The sequence below is a fragment of the Schistocerca piceifrons genome, chromosome 7 (genome assembly GCF_021461385.2).
Source record: "Schistocerca piceifrons isolate TAMUIC-IGC-003096 chromosome 7, iqSchPice1.1, whole genome shotgun sequence".
Classification (NCBI taxonomy): Eukaryota; Metazoa; Arthropoda; class Insecta; order Orthoptera; family Acrididae; genus Schistocerca; species Schistocerca piceifrons.
The window spans coordinates 272,886,393-272,905,958 of record NC_060144.1 but is presented as its reverse complement, the minus strand read 5'-3'; the positions used below and the strand labels follow the sequence as shown (position 1 = coordinate 272,905,958).

Genomic DNA, 19,566 nt, shown 5'->3' with positions numbered 1-19,566 from the left:
TCTTGTCAGTGTTTTCCATACATTCTTTTCCTCGTCGATTCTGAGGAGAACCTTATCAGCCCACCTAATTTCCAACATTCTTCTGTAGCATGACCTCTCTGATACTTCTACTCTCTTCTTTCCCTGTTTTCCCAGTCGTCAAAATACTACGCCGACAATAGAAGCAACAACTCGGCTGAACACCCGGAACCCATTATAAACCCGTACACATTTATATATTTCTCAACTAGTGCAGAAAGAACAACAATGTCTTCGGAGGCATTCAAGCTGCTATCCGATCATGTTCGTATCATTGTTCAGTGCAAGTGGAGACAATGCTACATAACTGGCCATTAAAATTGTAAAGGATGGTAAGTACCGATACTTGTGGATATACAGCAGAGCAGGAACAATATATTAAATTTGTAGGTGATTCATGGGTGTCTATAGGGTGTGAAATTTGCGATTCAGGTTTGTTACCACAGGCAGCAACAACGGCTCTATCACGACTGGACACAGTCACACTAAGCTTGTATGACAGACCGGGTATGTCATTCCATACTGCTTGAACTCTTTGCCAGATTATATCAATGATGGCAAGTGAAGTGGTAATGTGCTCTCAACCATGCGTGGGCATATGTTCTCAATGAGCGAGAGTTCTGCAAAACATGCTGACGAGGGCAAAAGTCTAACACTCCCTGTATCGAGGTAGGACAGTACTGGCAATATGTGATCTTGTGTCAGCTTGTGATGGCACTTGCCGTGTTCTCCTTGTCAGTCTTTTCATACTAATTTGTACTAATACAATTCATACAAATTTGTAGCCTGAACCACCATGCCACCAATTCCAGGGTTTGAATACTTCTTCCCAGTCCTGCTCCTGTGCATACTATTAGTGAAATGTCATCTGCATGCGCCAGATAGATAATATTTACATTGTCAGCTTGAGCACCCTGAAAGTTCTGTTCGTTGAATTCCGGCATTACCTTTTTGCCTGTCAGATTGTAAAGGACAGCTGATAATCAAAATGGTTCAAATGGCTCTGAGCACTATGGGACTTAACATCTGTGGTCATCAGTCCCCTAGAACTTAGAACTACTTAAACCTAACTAACCTAAGGACAACACACACATCCATGCCCGAGGCAGGGTTCGAACCTGCGTCCGTAGCGGTCACGCGGTTCCAGACTGAAGCGCCTAGAACCGTACGGCCACACCGGCCGGCAGCTGATAATCCATCTTCTCTCAACCCTGTTTATTAGCGCAGTCATATGAAAACGACACACACGGAAAAAAAGTAAGTAAATGGATCATTATTTCTAAAATTTACACCGCAACTGTTAATATAATACATTTATCCCTCTGTGAGACGCGACTGCCAATGCCTTCCCGGAAAAAGTTTTGCGGTTGCCTACGGAACCATGATTGTACCCAGGTGTGGTCATCGACAGCCATGAATGTCTTTCTTGGGGCTCGAAAAACAGTACGGGGGGGGGGGGGGGGAAGGAGGGTAGGGAGATCGAGAATGTACGGAAGATGTGTAATGGCTTCCCAGCCAAACTTCTGCGGTGTAGACGATACAATCTTGGCAACATGCAGACGGGCATTTTGTGGCAGGTTGTTTCGACTATGCCGCAGGAGTTTCGCCGGGAAGCCCTTACACAACTTCACTAAGCCTCTATCTCTCCTCATCAGATTTCCATATTCCTGGAGCCCTGAAAAAAGACATTCGTGGCCGCCCATGTCCTTCGGACGAAGAGGTCCACGCCTGGGTACAATTATGGTTCCACAGGAAACCGCAAACATTTTTCCATGAAAGCATCGACCGTATTGTCTCATAGTGGGATAAATACATTAATTGTTATGGTGATTACTTTTGAAATTATGAACAGTTTACATAATTTTTCCCATTAGTTTCCTTTTCATTTGGCTGCCCTTTATACATCCTGGAAACTTTATGTCATTTGATTGCCTATCTTAATCTGGGGTGTCATGCCATTTTGGGATATCTCTACAAGTCTCACCAATCTCTTTGGTATGCAAGCTTTGCCATGGTTTCAAGCAGGCTCGACCAAAGCGACCAACAATTTCACGTAGCGATGCGCCGTATTCTCGATAGACTACGATACTGTCGTTGTCAAATTCCGACACGTGTTGGTAGACTTGCAAAGAACAGATATCCAAATGCCGTAAATTTACGGAATAATTTTATTATGCTACTGGTTTCGGTGCCTCGTTGGCATCGTCTTCACGCCCTAATGAGACACCGAAACCAATAGCGCAATAAAATTATTCCGTAAATTTACGGCGCTTGGATATCTGTTTTCCGAAAATCGTCGATCTTATGCAGTCCCATTCTTCCACTTATATAACACGGAATTACAGAACCGTGTTGTTGGTACAGTTTCTCCTTCTTAAATGAGGCTTAAGACCACCTTCTCACAAATTACCAAATGCGGTTTCTGAACGAGAAACCCGTTGCATAATATACAGATTGCAGGTGGAGTTACTCACATTGATTTTGTGTGGCTGCGCCGAATTGCAAACGTTTGCATTTCCAAACAAGTGGCTCACTTGACACCAATTTTGACGCTTGGTGCATGCCGCCGTCGTGGTTTCGTAATTTTATTTCCTAGCAGCGTGTATGGTACGGTGGAATAGAAATTTCTGTATCTCAGTGATGCGAAGAGTGAACGCGGAAACGCTCCTCCAGTGTAAGGGGCCGTTGCCCTTACTTGCTGCAGTCGTGGGACGATCGGGCGAGTTCTGCAGTCGACGCCCTCGGCGGTGGTCGAACCTCTGCACTCTGCACCGGGCGCCGAGCGACGTTGCGCAACCGACGACGCCCATTTCACTATCACATTTTATTAAGAATCATTCACCATCACCATAATCACCACCACCATCTTCACATCAAGGAGGAGGCTGCACAGCCTATTCCGGAAACCATCTCGCACGTCCGCCACTTCGCTGCCCAGTGTGTAGTTCATGGCGAATCTACGCAGATGATCTCGCCGCATTTTTTTCCTAATAGTTACACCAGCTGACTTTCTTTTTTTTGTTTTGCTTTCCGTATCGGAAATCTGTAGCTCTTGTCTTATTTCCGTGTTTCATAGTCTGAACATCAGTGTGCAGCCTTTGACTGCCCCGAGAAATTTCATCTCAGCTAATGTAATTTTCCTTCGTTCTTTCTTTGAGAGCACTCATGTCCCACCTCCATATGGTTCAAATGGCTCTGAGCACTATGGGACTTAACATCTGAGGTCATCAGTCCCGCCGGCCGAAGTGGTCGTGCGGTTCTAGGCGCTGCAGTCAGGAACCGCGAGACCGCTACGGTCGCAGGTTCGAATCCTGCCTCGGGCATGGGTATGTGTGATGTCCTTAGGTTAGTTGGGTTTAACTAGTTCTAAGTTCTAGGGGACTAATGACCTCAGAAGTTGAGTCCCATAGTGCTCAGAGCCATTTAAACCATTTTAATCATCAGTCCCCTAGAACTTAGAACTACTTAAACCTAACTAACCTAAGGATATCACTCACACACATCCATGCCCGAGGCAGGATTCGGACCTGCGACCCTAGTGGTCACGCGGTTCCAGACTGTAGCGCCTAGGAACGCTCGGCCACTCCGGCTGGCCCACCTCCATATAGTAATATCATTTACACCATTGTTTGGAGAAGTTTCAGTTTAGTTTCCTTTCTGGTTTTCTATTTCAAAGTTCTATGCATTTTCGCACATACACAGGGTGCCTCTCCTAAGAGTCTTCAGCCGAATTTTCTCTGAACAGATATTTGTAATTTCATTTTTGCAAGGTGCAGTTGGAGCCAGCCCAAACAAATGCTGATCATCACGTCTTTCATGCGACGTTCGGTGCTGATGCAAAGCGTCGTTTGTTTCCCGTTACAAGCAAAATCATTTTTAAACCAGAATTTTACATGCCCATCCAATAGTGCGGCCCGAGATTAGTCTAGTGCGATACTTTTTTATCGGTACGTGTTATTAGGGACAGTAAAATAAGAAGAATAATCGGTACTCCGGCGGTAGCGAACTGAATAGCGCTGCTGTCTGGTGGTAAATCTTTCTTGAGGTGAGAGCATTATACGACACTTGAAAATTTGTTTCCGACTTACTAAGATCTCGTCATCATAGATATTAGAAAGTGTTGGGAAGAGACAGCAACATTGTCTAACTCCTTCGGCTGGTCCCGGCGGAGGTTCGAGTCCTCCCTCGGGCATGGGTGTGTGTGTTTGTCCTTAGGATAATTTAGGTTAAGTAGTGTGTAAGCTTAGGGACTGATGACCTTAGCAGTTAAGTCCCATAAGATTTCACACACATTTGAATAATTTTTTTCTAACTCCATTGTGTTTACTGGTGCTCTTAGTTACTTCCCTGTGTTAATAAATACAGTAGTGTTTATAGCTATTTTTCTCGCTCCAATGACTTATTTTACACGCTTTCATGATGTTATCCAAACTTTTTTAAAAATTTCTTATCTGAAAAGTAAACTTACTTCAAACCTGACACCATAGTATTCCTACTAATACAGTCCAGTTTCATCATTCACTCTTCCAGAATTAGGAGGAAATTTTCAGTATCTTTGATATCATAATTATTTGTTGAACCATAAGTTGATTTATTTCTGAAACAATATGTTACTAATGTTAAATAGGAAACACTTCCCCAATTTTCTGCAAAGTTATATTTATTTGGTGACGCAAATTGCAACCTTCGGGTCAGAGTGGTGTGTGTTAAATACTACAAGCATTGTGTAAAAGTATATGTTGCTCTTTCAGGCAGAGCTGCGGTAATTAGGTTAGCTGAACATGAGAGAAACTGGAGTTTAAGAACGGCAGATTCAACCCCTGCCGAACATATCTTCACAGAAAACCACCAATATGAGTCGATACTGAAGTTTCACATACTGTTAAGAAAAGTAGAAGCATGACACTACTGGAAATACACTGCCGGAAAAAAATTAGTACATCTTTTTAGAGGTTTCCAATTCACTCAAGATTTATTGCTGCAACAGTGCACACGGAGTATATGAGATGATTAGATTTACAGATCAACAGCACAAGCGGTTCTGAGGTACCAGGTATGATCCATGCTGAACCACCCATATAAAAGTACATGGCGGCAATCCAGGCGCTAACTCGGGCATCCAGTCGATCGTACAGATGACGACTACTGTCCTGGGATACGTCATTCCACGCCTGCTCGACCTGTTCACGTAGTTCGGTAAGAGTTGTTGGTTGACGAGTCGCATGAACCACTTCTGGTCCCATAGTATCTCTCACGTTCTCAATTGGAGATCGTGCTCACTGGGGAAGTTGCAACACGTCTAGCAGAGCAACTTGAGTTCGTGGGCAGCGATTGGAGCATTATCCTGTTGGAATAAAACATCATTTACCTTTTGAAAGAACTGCAAAAGAACGAATCCAACAACATTCTGCACATACCGAGTTTTGCTTAGCGTCCCCTCCAAAAACAACAAAGGTGCACGAGAGAGGTAGCTTATCGCATTCCAAACCATAAGGCCTGGGATTGGGCCAGTGTAACGAATGCACTCTACGAGACAGCGCTCACCTGGTCTACTTCGTACGTACAAACGACCACCACTTGTGAGGAGGCAGAATCTGCTTTCATCGCTTAATACCACGGCGCGTAATTCCACCTTCAAGGTGAGCCTTTGACGGCACCAGTCGGGCCGTGCACGTCGATGCTGTGGCGTGAGTGGAAGACGGTCTAGAGGTGTCCATGCCCGTAGGTCCACTGTTAATAAGAGTTTCACAATAGTTCGTGTTGACTTTTCTGGGCTCACAATCCCTCATGTGAGCTGTGGTAGCTGTGCGATCTGCACTGCTGTCCTGGCGGGCGGCTGTGCCGTTTGAACGCCCAAAACCTCGTCTACACGTGCGAAATAGTCACGTGATTACTGATACCAGCATGGTTGCACAACTGACGCAGAACGTCCAACTTGTATGGCACTTCTCCTAAAGGATCACCCCGCCATTCAGAAGGCCACAATTGACCCTTTTCAAACTAGCTCAGTTGGCTATAGAAAACACGAGTGCATCTCAGTGGCATGGTTACATGGTTACTGCATACAGAAAGAAAAGGCGTCGAATGTCCCATTCAAAACAACACTGAATATAACAAACTACATCGTGCAGAGAGAAAGTCGAGTTGCTCACCAATTATGCTCCTCGAAACACTGATGTTGGTTTTCTCTTCCATGTTCAATCTCTTACCTGGAACAAAGAAAATAACAATCATAATCACAGTGACATACAAAAGAATAATTTCAAAAACAGATAGGAAAGGCAGCTGATCACACAGCATGCACACACCTCTATCGTAAATTTCACAATCATCAAACTGAAAAGTGTACTCAAGGCGATTTGAACTGTGTAGCTGTATACTATCACTCATGCACGTTACGTCTGTTTCAAGACTGTTCCTTTTTTGAACGAAACTCTGTTTATTCGCGAGCTTACATGGTACTGACATCCTCTAGTACGTACAGTGGCAAGATGTTGCTTTATGTAGAGATCCACACACAATACTAACAAGGAAACCTCCCCATCGCACCCCCCTCAGATTTAGTTATAAGTTGTCACAGTGGATAGGCCTTGAAAAACTGAACACAGATCAATCGAGAAAACAGGAAGAAGTTGTGTGGAACCATGAAAAAAATAAGTAAAATATACAAACTGAGTAGTCCATGCGAAAATAGGCAACATCAAGGACAATGAGAGTTAAGGAGCGCCGTGGTCCCGTGGTTAGCGAGAGCAGCTACGGAACGAGAGGTCCTAGGTTATAGTCCAGTTTGGTCCACTTACATAAAAGGCCTCTGCCATTGTCATTCCCACACAGAATGCTGTAAAGTAATTGCCTTATAGCTGTTTTGGAGATTATTCTTTTGCTCTGTAATAAAAAAAAGAGTTAATCGATGAATAACGAACTTAAAAGATTGTCTTACGACGTCCGCCCCGAGTAGATGCAACGAACAAAAAGCGAACAAAATAAGATAAAAAGAAAAAAAGGTTCAAGTCTTTCCTCGAGTGAAAAGTTTAATTTTTTATTTTCAGTTTATGTGACAAACTCTTATGTTTTCATCACTTTTTGGGGAGTGATTATCACATCCACAAGAAAAGCTAAATCGGGCAAGGCAGAGGAATCTTTTTACCCATTCGCTAAGTGTACAAGTTAAGTGGGTCGACAACATAGTCCTGTCATGTGACGCACATGCCGTCACCAGTGTCGTATAGAATACATCAGACGTGTTTTCCTGTGGAGGAATCGGTTGACCCATGACCTTGCGATCAAATGTTTTCGGTTCCCATTAAAGAGGCACGTCCTTTCGTCGACTAAACGCACGGTTTTGCGGTGCGGTCTCAAAACACAGACACTAAACTTATTACAGTGAACAGAGACGTCAATGAACGAACTGACAGATCATAACTTTGCGAAAATAAAGAAAGAAGAATTTTCAGTCGAGGGAAGACTTGAACCAAGGACCTCTCGTTCCGCAGCTACGCTAACCACGGGACCACGGCGCTCCTGAGCTCACATTCTCCTTGATGTTGCCTATCTTGCGCATGGACTACTCAGTTTGTATATTTTGCTTATTTTTTTCATAGTTCCACACAACTTCTTCCTGTTTTCTCGATTGATCTGTGTTCAGTTTTTCAAGGCCTATCCACTGTGACAACTTATAACTAAATCTGAGGGGGGTGCGATGGGGAGGTTCCCTTGCAAGGAAAAGAAGCAGACGCTCCCTGATGGGCCAAAATATATGACCATCCGCTTAATGACATGTTGGTTCACTTTTGGAAGGCAACATATCGCGATTCTGAGTGGCATTGATTCGACTAACATTGTTTAAAGGCTGTTTCTTTTTCGAACGAAACTATATTTATTCGCCCACTCACATGGCACTGATACCCCGCTAGTTCGTGCAGCAACAAAATGTTGCTCTATGTAAAGATCCACACTCAACGCTAACGGAAAGAAGCAGATGCACTCTGATGGGCAAAAACATATGACCACCCGCTTAGTGACGTGTTGGTTCACTTTTGGAAGGCAACATACGGCGATTCTGAGTGGCATGGATTCGACTAACTCCTGGGTAGGGTTCCTGAAATATGTGACTTTGGATGTATACGTACAGGTCACACAATTCCCGCAAATTGCGGGCCGGTAGCTTGTGTAGGCGCAACTGGCGCCAGATACCGTCTTAAATGTTTTCCATCGGTTTCAGGTCAGGCAAATTTGATGGTCGTCCTCCTCAAATCACTGTAGTAAGTTTTTAGTCTTTTGAGATGTACTGCTGTAAGATAACTTCACCGTCGACGGGAGGCATCAAGCGCGAAAGAATGTTGGTCCGCAATAACGTTCACGTAGGCTACAGCTGTCATCATGTGTAGCACTGCTACTGCAGATCACATGGAAACCAAGTTTAGTGTCCCCCATAGCATAATACTGCTCCCACCGCCCTGCGTCTGTGGCGCAGTGCGTGATTCGAGCATTATCCAAAGATGCTCATGACAGTAGCACATCCAACCACCTTCGTTGTTCCCGAAATCATTTCCAGGCGCTGGACCATAAAAATCTGTGTATTGTCAAAGTTGATTTTGTCAGTGGATTTCGCTATCTGCGGCCCTGCCTCTCCCCATTCGTCTCTGCTCCACTTATATACTTTCCTTAGCACGTGAAATATCCACAACACAGCCAGGCGGCATTTAGTTTCGAAGTGGGCAGTGGTCATCTGTTTTGGCTGATAAGTGTGCCAGTTTTCGCAACTAACTGATACACCTCATACAACGTCCAGTCACGTTAATGTGATCACCTGTTATGAAACTGAACAACCGCCGTTAGCAGCACGGACTATTGTCAGACGAGCGGGAAGAGTGTCAGTGAGGTTCTGGAAGGTACCGACAGTGATGTGGCGCCATGCCGATTCCAGTGCTGTGTCCAGCTGCACCAGGATTCTCGGCTGAGGATCCATTGCTCGAACAGTTCGATCGAGGTGCTTCTCTCGATTAGGGAGTCTGGTGACCAGGAGAGTACGGTAAACTCATCCTTGTGTTCGATGCATGCACGTACACTGCGAGTTGTGTGACATGTTGCATTGTTACGCTGGCAGATGCCATCGTACCGAAGATAAAGCAACTGCATGTGGGTAAGGAGATGGCCCCTAACACTCCAACGGCAATCTGTCCGATGGAACATAAAACGTGATTCATCTGAAAAGGCCACTCGCCACTCTGTGGACGTACAGCTGCGGTATTGGTGTGCAAATTCCAGCCATTCGTTGGCCATGAATAGCAGTAGCATGGGTGAATGAACCAGGCGCCTGCTTCAGAGGCCCATAAGCAACAACGTTCGCTGAACGGTTGTTGTGGAGACATTATTGGTAGCCGCTTGGTTCATCTGGACGTTCAGTTGGTCTACAGTGGCACGTCTCTTCACCCAGTTTCCTCGGCGCCATTTTTGGATATCGCCATTTTGGTGTCCACGGTATGCTTTAATCTATGGCGGCCCGCGGACAGTTTACAGCCTTGTTTCGGAAATGCTTCCACCCCTGGCTCGAAAGCCAATAATCATGCTCTTTTGGACGTCAGATAAATCGCTCCGTCCTCCTACACTGTTTTCCGTGTCACCCGACATGCTTTATATATCCTCCAAAGTTGCTGTCACCTGCCATCTGTGAGTGATTATTTCACGCTGACGTCGAACATAAAGGGTGATGTCATTTATGTAATTGGACCCTGTTCACATAAAATCCAAAATTAATGCACAGCGCGAGCCATCAAAACCGCTACCTTCGCATCTTAGCAGCCATGTTATGACAATAGGAACCATATTACGAGAACAGGAGATCAGAAAATGGCACCACGTAACACACGCTTGTAAACAAAGCGCGGTGGATATCGTGTGTAATGTGGATTGGACTGGCTTGCTGCCGGCTCTTTGGTAGGGTACGGTACACTGCAGCAGTGCTGTGTTTCTGCGGACGGCCGGCGCCAGCCCTGGGCTAACTGGAGCGCTGCAGGCGGCTTGCGTGGCGGCCCCTTTGTTCTTCCCAGCAGCGCCCGCAGGCTGCTGCTGGTGCGCTGACCGAACCACTGATCACCACCTTGCTGTTGCACTGTGCCAACACGGTTGCTAATACGGTAAACAAATGCTGAAGCCCGTGTTACAGGGGCGGGAGAGGGTCCAAAGGGGAGACAGGGCCTCTGGTGGTCATGAAGCTCCCCCCACCCCTCTCCCCACCCCCATCTCTAACAATCGACAGACTGTCGAGTTTGTTTGCGTGTCTTTTGAACGCACTAATCTCGTAAAAAGTTTCATGGATTTTAGCAAGTAACTTGAACGTAGTTTGGAGCACTGTATAGGTTTTACTTCATCAAAATTGGATCAAGGGAAAAAAAGATATGGCGATTTAAAGTTCCTGTCCACCTGAACATTCTAATCTCCAAAACTAGTGGACGAGTTTTTTTGCGATTTCCACGGGCAACTTAAACGTAGCTAAGGGCACTTTATAGGCTATACTTTATCAAAATCTGATCACGAAAATAAAGATAGGCTATTCATACTTACTAAAAATTTATCTATGTTCCACATCTGTGCTGAAACCACTGAACCGATTTCGACCAAACTTGGTACAGATACCGCGTAATGTCCTGAAATAATCGTTGTGGGGCAAGAATCACGGACCTATCAAGACGGGTAAGGGTGGGGTGAAAAGGAGTGTAGGCCATGACGCGTGAACACCCCGATTTTATTGATCCAGTATTCGAGAACGTAGCACTTGGTGACTTGCAACAAACTCTACACATAATTTCAAACCTTTACGAAACCACTTCTCACTGACAGCCTCCACATAATGATGAAAGGTTACAAATTTATCACTTACTACAGTTTCGCTGTTCATTTTCGCATCAGGTATGACTTTTTAATTTATTACTTCTTTACGAGTAACTGTATTCGCGTCATATTCTACAGGCAATCTTCAAATATTCCACTGAAAGCGTCAAATTACGTCATTGTACGGCACCTAGTTCAGAAGATATGACGTTATAAACAATGAGATTCGCGAAAAACTGCTACATCGTGCATGACGTTTGAATTTATTTCTTCTTTGATACTAACTCTACTCACAACAGATTTAGCAGACAGTATCCACATATGCTGCTGAATGTACCTACCGAATTATATCATTGTACAGTAGAGAGAGAGGGAGGGGAGGAGCAGATGGATAGAGAAACGAAAGAGCAGATGATGTACAGGGACAGGGGGGAACAGAAGTTTCACGTGTAAAGAAAGGAGGAGGTGGTGGACAAAGGAGGAGGAGGAGATGGACAGAGAATAGGGGATAGAGGAAGTGGACAGAGAAAAAAATGAACAGAGAGAGAGAGAGAGAGAGTGAGAGGGGGGGGGGAGGAGGAGACTGACTAATAATACAAGTGAAATCCGGGGACGCTGGGTACCTATCTAGTGACACTTAAAATTCTCGTAAATAAAAAGAAGTTCTAAAAAATAAAAAAAATACAACTTTCGTTAAATACAGATTACTTTTCGGCCCACGTGGGTTGAGTTGTGACCTGACTGGTTGCAGAGAACTTTACAGCCAGGAAAACGTTCCCCTTCACAGGCTGACCACGCCTGTCGCCAATAACAGATATGCCACGGTTCGTCAGCCCACTGGGGGAAAACCTAAGAGCCACAGGAAGCTGAGGGAAGGCAAGACGGAAGGGTAATGATGCTCCACCGCGAAAAAAAAAAAAAAGAACAGAAAGATTCACTTTTCCAAACATAGATGGGAACAACAGAAAGATTATACACAGTCCGTCAAACTTAATTATGTATATAGGCAGTTTATCTATTCCGCGAATCGAGAATGTCGACTATTTTGCCTGTTATCGACACTGATACTGGTAAGATATCAGTCCCAAGTATTTCAATATTTGCGAGAATGTTCTAATTTCAATAACATGTGACATAAAATCATGCTGTAAGCAGTCGTCCATTGTTACAATAATGAGAAACTATGCATCCAAGCTGTCTGGGGTCACAATGGTAAAGTCAGATATCAGGCAAGGAATAACTTTATTGCTCATATGACGTGTTTCGGGATTTATCCTTCACCAGACATCCGGAAGCGATTGCTGGATGTAGATACGGCGTTGTATGTGAAACAAACGTTCTCCGAGTAGTCATTCGCAGATTAGTCTGGGTATCTGATGATGGATATATTCCGAAACGTGTCATGTAAGAATTAAAGTCATTCCTTGCCTGATGTTTGATTTTTACCGTTGCGACCCTATCAACCGGAAAGCAGAGCTGCTGCTTGTTTTAGTTTCAAGTTTGACGTCAGATAATAAATGACGAAAGAAACATTTATTGGGTGATGTAATTACAAATTAACGATTTTCGGATTTTTCCCGTATACTTATGGCTGTAGAACCTTGTTTCATGTCAAATTTTATGATTCTAGGCCAAAGGAAGTACCACATAGGCTTTGATGAGAGAGTTTGCGGCCGGCCGGAGTGACCGAGCGGTTCTAGGTGCTACAGTCTGGAACCGCGCTACCGCTACGTCGCAGGTTCGAATCCTGCCTCGGGCATGGATGTGTGTGATGTCCTTAGGTTAGTTAGGTTTAGGTAGATCTAAGTTCTAGGGGACTGATGACCTCAGAAGTTAAGTCCCATAGTGCTCAGAGCCTTTTGAACCATTTTGAGAGTTTGTGAGTATCAAAATATGTGACATAAACGACTAATCTTTTGATTGCATTGACTTAGAAGCTTCCCTTTTTTACACGGCCAAGGGGCCATTGACCCAGTATATCTGACGGAAATTTCAATTTTTTACGTCTACCCGTTCCTGTGGAAAAGGGTTTTTAACAGTCGGACTCACAGACAACAAATTATTAAATTTGATGCTTTATGTACACGTTGTCTTATTAATAGCTACTTCAGTAGCACAATGAATGGTTGCGCACTCCTGCCCATGCTATTTCACGCACTGCGTGGCAGGGCTGCTGCGCATGCCACCACATCATGCGTTGGAAGTGGAAGGGAGAGGCGGGACACACATCACGGGCCATGCTTGCCGGAACAGGCAAACACATGACGGCAGCTGATGTTACTGCACGTACAGTAGCTTACTTATTCTCCGTCACCTATTTTAACAAAACCACTGATATGCGAGCAGAGCTGCGGGTAGCTGATAGTCTTAAAGTTTCCTTTTGTAGTCGTTTTTTCTTGAACTTACAGACTTAAGACAGTAAGTTACTCATGTCGTCCCACGTTAAGACTGTTCCGCAGCAAGAGTGGCGCATTGTGAGAAGAGGCTGCATGTTCATCGTTTCCTGCAGTCACATTTCTGCTGCAGTAGAAGTAACAGGTGTGACGCAGTGTGCAATTGAAGTGGCACAGCAACTAGAAACGGATTCCATAGTTGAAATATGCAGGGCAGTACGGTTCTTGTAGGCAAAACGTTTATTTCACATACATTCACCATTAAATTCTGGTGCCTTATAGGCCAAATGCAGTGTCACGTCTAACCGTAGTGAAATGGTGCCAACAATTTGACAAAGGCCACGGAAAACAGATTTTCCAATGAGGAGGACATTCATACAGCAGTTGTCGAATGGTTTCGTGGCCAAGGATCGAATTTCCATTGTTGAGCAGCTAAGCGATTGCCAGAAGGTTCCAACCGTAGTTTACAGAGCCTCGGTGAATATGCTGAAAAATAGTGTCATATTTTTGCGTCACTTTGATGAGTAGCGTAGTAAAGTCCTCTAGTACCTTTCGGTGCCACGGCGATGTTTTTCGCTAGAGACATGGCCGTGGACACAATAGTAGACCTCTGTAGTTATTATTATCGGGAGAGAACAGAGGGCTCTACGCAAACTTTCACACACAAAAGTCCACATCGATGCCCGTGGAGTGACTGGAACTTGCGTCAATGACAACGCACGAACAGCGATACCAGATAGTCAAGTCAGAGTGTACCCTATGAATAAAACGGGGGAAGTTTGTTACAACAGCAAAAAGTCAGTCAGAACTTATGTTGGAGATGTACAACTAAACAAAACGCTCTCATTTATCGCACTCAAGTGTGTACGGTCCTTGTGGCCCACTGCGTTCAGTTCCTCATTCACTTTTCTGCGTGTAATTAGCCACATGCTGAATTCGACACACATTATTCATATCGCTTAGTGACATCAACAATGTTAAATAAATTAAAACAGCAACGTGAAAGTTCGGTGATTGGGCGTGTCTAAGACAGAAGCGGACAGACGCTATTCAGAACACATCCGGCTGACTGTCGCTTACATTGGAACTTCCCCAGAGGCGTATCCGAGCTATTTAATTTACATTACGCTTGGTTGTACAGCACAGTGCCCCCTAAATGTTTCCGGTTTCAAGATGGACAGACATTCATTTCAAGTCTGACGAAGGCCATTTGACAAAAATCGAAGCAGACAACCAAGGACAGTAATCATTGCTTAAATGGCAGACTTTCTACATAGAATGTATCAAAGATGGAACTACATCCTATTATCACTGTAATTATTTGACCAGCACAGCAGATTCCTAAGCGAAGGGCCCAGGTTCGATTCCCGGCCGGGTGGAGATTTTCTCCGCTCGGGGACTTGGTGTTGTATAGTCGTTACGTTCGTATCGTAATAATTGACCTTCCATTATTGAGATGGCTGTAGGGACACGTCCTGAAAGCTAATAAATTAAAAAAAATTGACTGTTTGGTGGTTTCAAACACAGTGTCCATGAGAAATAAGAAAGAATATGATACGCTTCAGTGTCAATTACCAAATCTAAGTCAAAACTCCGCAGCCATCTGAAACTAATGTCTTGAAATTGCATAAAGGTAAAGATACATCAAGTAATTTACTCACACTTTGTACAAATATCCACAAATACGTGTTCTTACGCTCACGTTTAAAACAGTTACAACTACAAACAGTCAATTATAGTCTACCGTATCATGGGACCACATATAGCTACAAAATTTATTAGCGAAATTTTATCGCTACACATGATCCCATGTTATCATTATAGTGTAAAACTGTAATTGAATTTTGTAGTTTTAAGTGTTTTGTATTTGTAGGTGCGTGTACGTAGATTCGTATGTGCGCGTGTTTCCTTTTTATCCTTTTCGTATCTTTAACATTAATGCTGTTCGCAATACACTTAGGATTATAAGTGATGCAGTCATCAATCCGCAGATTGTTTTGGAAACGACGGAGCTTTACTAGACATAGTCCTGTCGGAGGAGACATGCTGTTGCCTTCCGCCGACCTCTGAACTGACTTAATCAGAGAGTTAAAAAAATCCTGGGACTGACTGGGGATCAAATCCGAGACCTTTAGACTTTTAGTCTGGCACGTTACCACTGAGCCATACACATGCATCATACAAAATTTTATATTAATGTTATTACACTTGCAGTGACTGCAACAACCAGCCATAAGAAAGGCTAAATTAAAAAAGTCCACGTAATATGGAAAAAAACCTAGTTGATTTGTTCACTTCTTTCCTCTCATTTTTATAGCTACACAGTGACTGCCCACACATCTTGTGTCAAGAGATCAGCGAGATAAATTAATTTTCAATTTAATATCCATTTAGAGCTCTCGGTAACGATCGTCTGTGGCCTTGAAAGAGGAAGCACGTAACTGAGGATGACCGTGATCAGAAGAAACGCCAAGCTCGTTGTAATGTACATTAATATCTCCATTGTTATCTAACTACAACTAAAGAGAGTGGACGAACGCTTGGAGTCTGCTCATGCGCAGATAGAAGATAAAAAAAGGAGGGAGATGTAAGAGTCGTGATATAGGTAACGTACCGTGTAAGTGAAAGAAATCAAGTTCAGACTACCCTTTAATTGCAGTGGTAACGAGAACAGAGATTTCAGAGTGGTGCACTGTTGCAAAATGTTACACGTAAGCTCACTGAATTGAATGTTAGTTACTCCATTAAAAGAACACATCCAAACCGCTTTGGGAAAAAAAGGAATATTAGAGTTTAATGTCCCGTCGACGACGAAGTCATTAGCGGCAGAGCACACGCCCAGTTTGCGGAAGAACGGGAAAAGAAATCGGCCCAACAGTTTCACACGAACGATCCTAGCATTAGCCTTAAGCGATTTAAGGTAATCACGGAAACGTTAAAACTGGAGCATCGCACGGGGTTTGAACCGCAGTCTTTCCAGTGTCTCAGCTCGCTCGGTGGGTTGGTCGTTGTGGGTGGTATAGGATTGGTACGAGAAGGTGTTACCCCCCACTGCTGAATGTATGTCATGATAGTGATGTGTGTGTGTGTGTGTGTGTGTGTGTGTGTGTGTGTGTGAAGAAGCTAGTGCGTTTGGGCGTGCTCATGAACTTGCCGTAAATGAAGTTGTTCGACTTTTTGTTGAATCAGCGTGGACTGTGCGAAGCGTGTACAAGGCATGATGTGTCACTCGCCGCCATGCAACACGAGGTAAGAAAATCGGTCGTAAAAACATCCAATTCAACATACACTGCAGGAGAGTGTCACGCCTTGTCAACGACAATCACTTTTAAATCGACGGTAATTGCTGCTGTTAATGAACGAAGATCCATCTCAAGCAATTTGCGAGAGAATATTGCGAGCCGAACTGCAGGTAATGACCATAAGGAGTCGGGCACCTCCACCTCGCAAACGACCATTTACCACCGTGGTTAATGCATTTCCCTTGCATAACGACACATACGATATCTCTCCCTTCCAGTCTGCTCCGTCTATAATGACCCAGTGATCGACAGAAGGTTAAACAGTAATCCTACTTCCCTGCACACATCAACAAATCAAAAGCTAAAGGCGAATATAATTTAGGACTTCTTCAGTTTAGTACGCTTTTTTCAAAAAAATAAAAGTAAAAAATTAACTTTTCTGAACCAAATACACTACCTGATCGAAAGCATTCAGACAGTTTCTAATGGTACACTCTCCTCTAGCATTAACTTTTTTTATGGAGTAGCCGATACCAGGATTAATCTCGAATCTCGTAAAGGTGAACATTATATCGGCTGTTCCACTAACAGAAGTTCATATGATTTTGTATACGATGTATTATATTTCAGGCTAAAATGTATAAAAAGAAATTAATTTGTTACAATCGATATGTACTAATGGTAGAAATTACTCTTCTTTTAGAAATATTTGAAATTACGACATTTGTAGCATATTTAAAATTCATATTATTAACTGCACAATCTAATGTGATTTGTTAAATTTCCTTCTGGATTCGTTTATAAGATAATGGTTCAAATGGCTCTGAGCACTATGGGACTTAACATCTGTGGTCATCAGTCCCCTAGAACTTAGAACTACTTAAACCTAACCAACCTAAGGACATCACACACATCCATGCCCGAGGCAGGATTCGAACCTGCGACCGCAGCGGTCGCGCGGTTCCAGACTGCAGCGCCTGGACCGCTCGGCCACACCGGCCGGCTACAAGATAATGATATAGTGTGGTAAAGATTCTACTTTTGTCAAAGAAGTTTGTAAGCTGTCTTGTTTTGTAAACTCTTTGGAATATTGTGAGTTCGGCAGAATGCTAGGAGTAGTGGGCATGCCTCTAATGGAGACAGACGTATGTATATGATCGATACTAAAAATGTAATTTGGAATACTGAATGAATATTGTAAAAACGGAGTGATATATAATAATGTGACAAAGAATAAAATTCAAGCAATATACATGCAAATTTTCATCAGTTATTTAGTCATCAGGAACCCACAATGTTGTAAATCAAAATTTCAGCCGCAAGAATGTACCCCTAGACGCAAGAATTCGAGCCAACAACACGAAAAGAAAATGAAGACAAGTGAAAAGTTTTTCTTTTGTATACCTTACGCCTCTCGAAGCTTTTGAAAATAATGAAGAGACTAAGAGAAATTTTATGATGATGTGTGGGAGGGTAAGATTACAAATTACTATTCGACATCAATACATTAATATGGGCTGTATCAACCCATCGCCTTTATGGCCGCTTGAACTATGGCTCAAATGGCTCTAAGCACTATGGGACTTAACATCTGAGGTCGTCAGTCCCCTACTTAGAATTACGTAAACCTAACTAATCTAAGGACATCACACACATCCATGCCCGAGGCAGGATTCGAACCTGCGACCGTAGCGGCCGGCTTGAACTATGCTGAGGGTACTTTTAGTGACGTGTCTCAATATCTGTCGAGGAATGGCAGCCCATTCTTCCTCAAGACCCGAAATCAGAGAAGATAGTGATGTTGGACGCTGCGGATGTCAGCGAAGTCGACATTGTAACTCTCTCCAGCGGTGTTCCATTGGCTTCAGATCGGGTCTTTGGGCAGGCTAGTCCATTTCAAAAACGTTACTGTTCACAAACAATTGTCTCACAGATGCTGTTTTATAAGAGGGTGCACTGTCATGCTCAAAAAGTCGTAGTCTCTGAACCGTTTCTCTACAGCACGCAGTACACGATGCTCTAAAATGTTTTCATATCGTTCCGCATTTACCGTTTCCTTAAGGGCAATATGTGGACTACGTCCTAATCAAGAAAAACACCCCTATGTCGCAACACCACCGCCTCTGCACTCATGGTACTATGCATGATAGCAAGTAACGTTCTCCACGCATTCGCAGAACCCTAACTCTGTATTGGATTACCACGGGGTATAGCGCGATTTTTCACTCCAAATCACTCGTTTCCGGTGATATACAGCCCAATGCAAGCGTCGCTCGGCACTGACTAAACAATTTTGTGGCTTATAGGAACTCCACGACCATTTTACTGCCTTCGTTTAAACTCCGTACCCACAGTCATCAAGCATGCTGAACTATTGGTAGCACTTTGGAAGTGTAGAATTTTAGAACATGTCATTTCTGGAAACCCAGAATCTATTCTGTAGGAATCAGCATGTATTCCGGAAACAGTGATCGTGTGAGACCCAACTCGCTTTATTTGTTCATGAGACCCAGAAAATATTAGGTACAGGCTCCCAGGTAGATGTCATTTTCCTTGACTTCCGGAAGGCGTTCGATACAGTTCCGCACTGTCGCCTGATAAACAAAGTAAGAGCCTACGGAATATCAGACCAGCTGTGTGGCTGGATTGAAAAGTTTTTAGCAAACAGAGCACAGCATGTTGTTCTCAATGGAGAGACGTCTACAGACGTTAAAGTAACCTCTGGCGTACCACAGGGGAGTGTCATGGGACCATTGCCTTTCACAATATATATAAATTACCTAGTAGATAGTGTCGGAAGTTTCCATGCGGCTTTTCGCGGATGATGCTGTAGTATACAGAGAACTTGCAGCATTAGAAAATGGCAGCGAAATACAGGAAGATCTGCAGCGGTTCGGCACTTAATGCACGGAGTTGCAACTGACCCTTAACATAGACAAATGTAATGTATTGGGAATACATAGAAAGAAGGATCCTTTATTGTATGATTATATGATAGCGGAACAAACACTGGTAGCATTTACTTCTGTAAAATACATGGGAGTATGCGTACGGAACGATTTGAAGTGGAATGATAATATAAA

The 19,566-nt window shown here is 43.6% G+C and overlaps 1 protein-coding gene across 1 annotated transcript in view; it reads right to left on the bottom strand.

The window, feature by feature from the left end:
* LOC124805201 overlaps positions 1 to 19,566 on the bottom strand; it is a 503,287-nt gene that overhangs the window by 345,734 nt on the left and 137,987 nt on the right. The window lies entirely within an intron of this gene.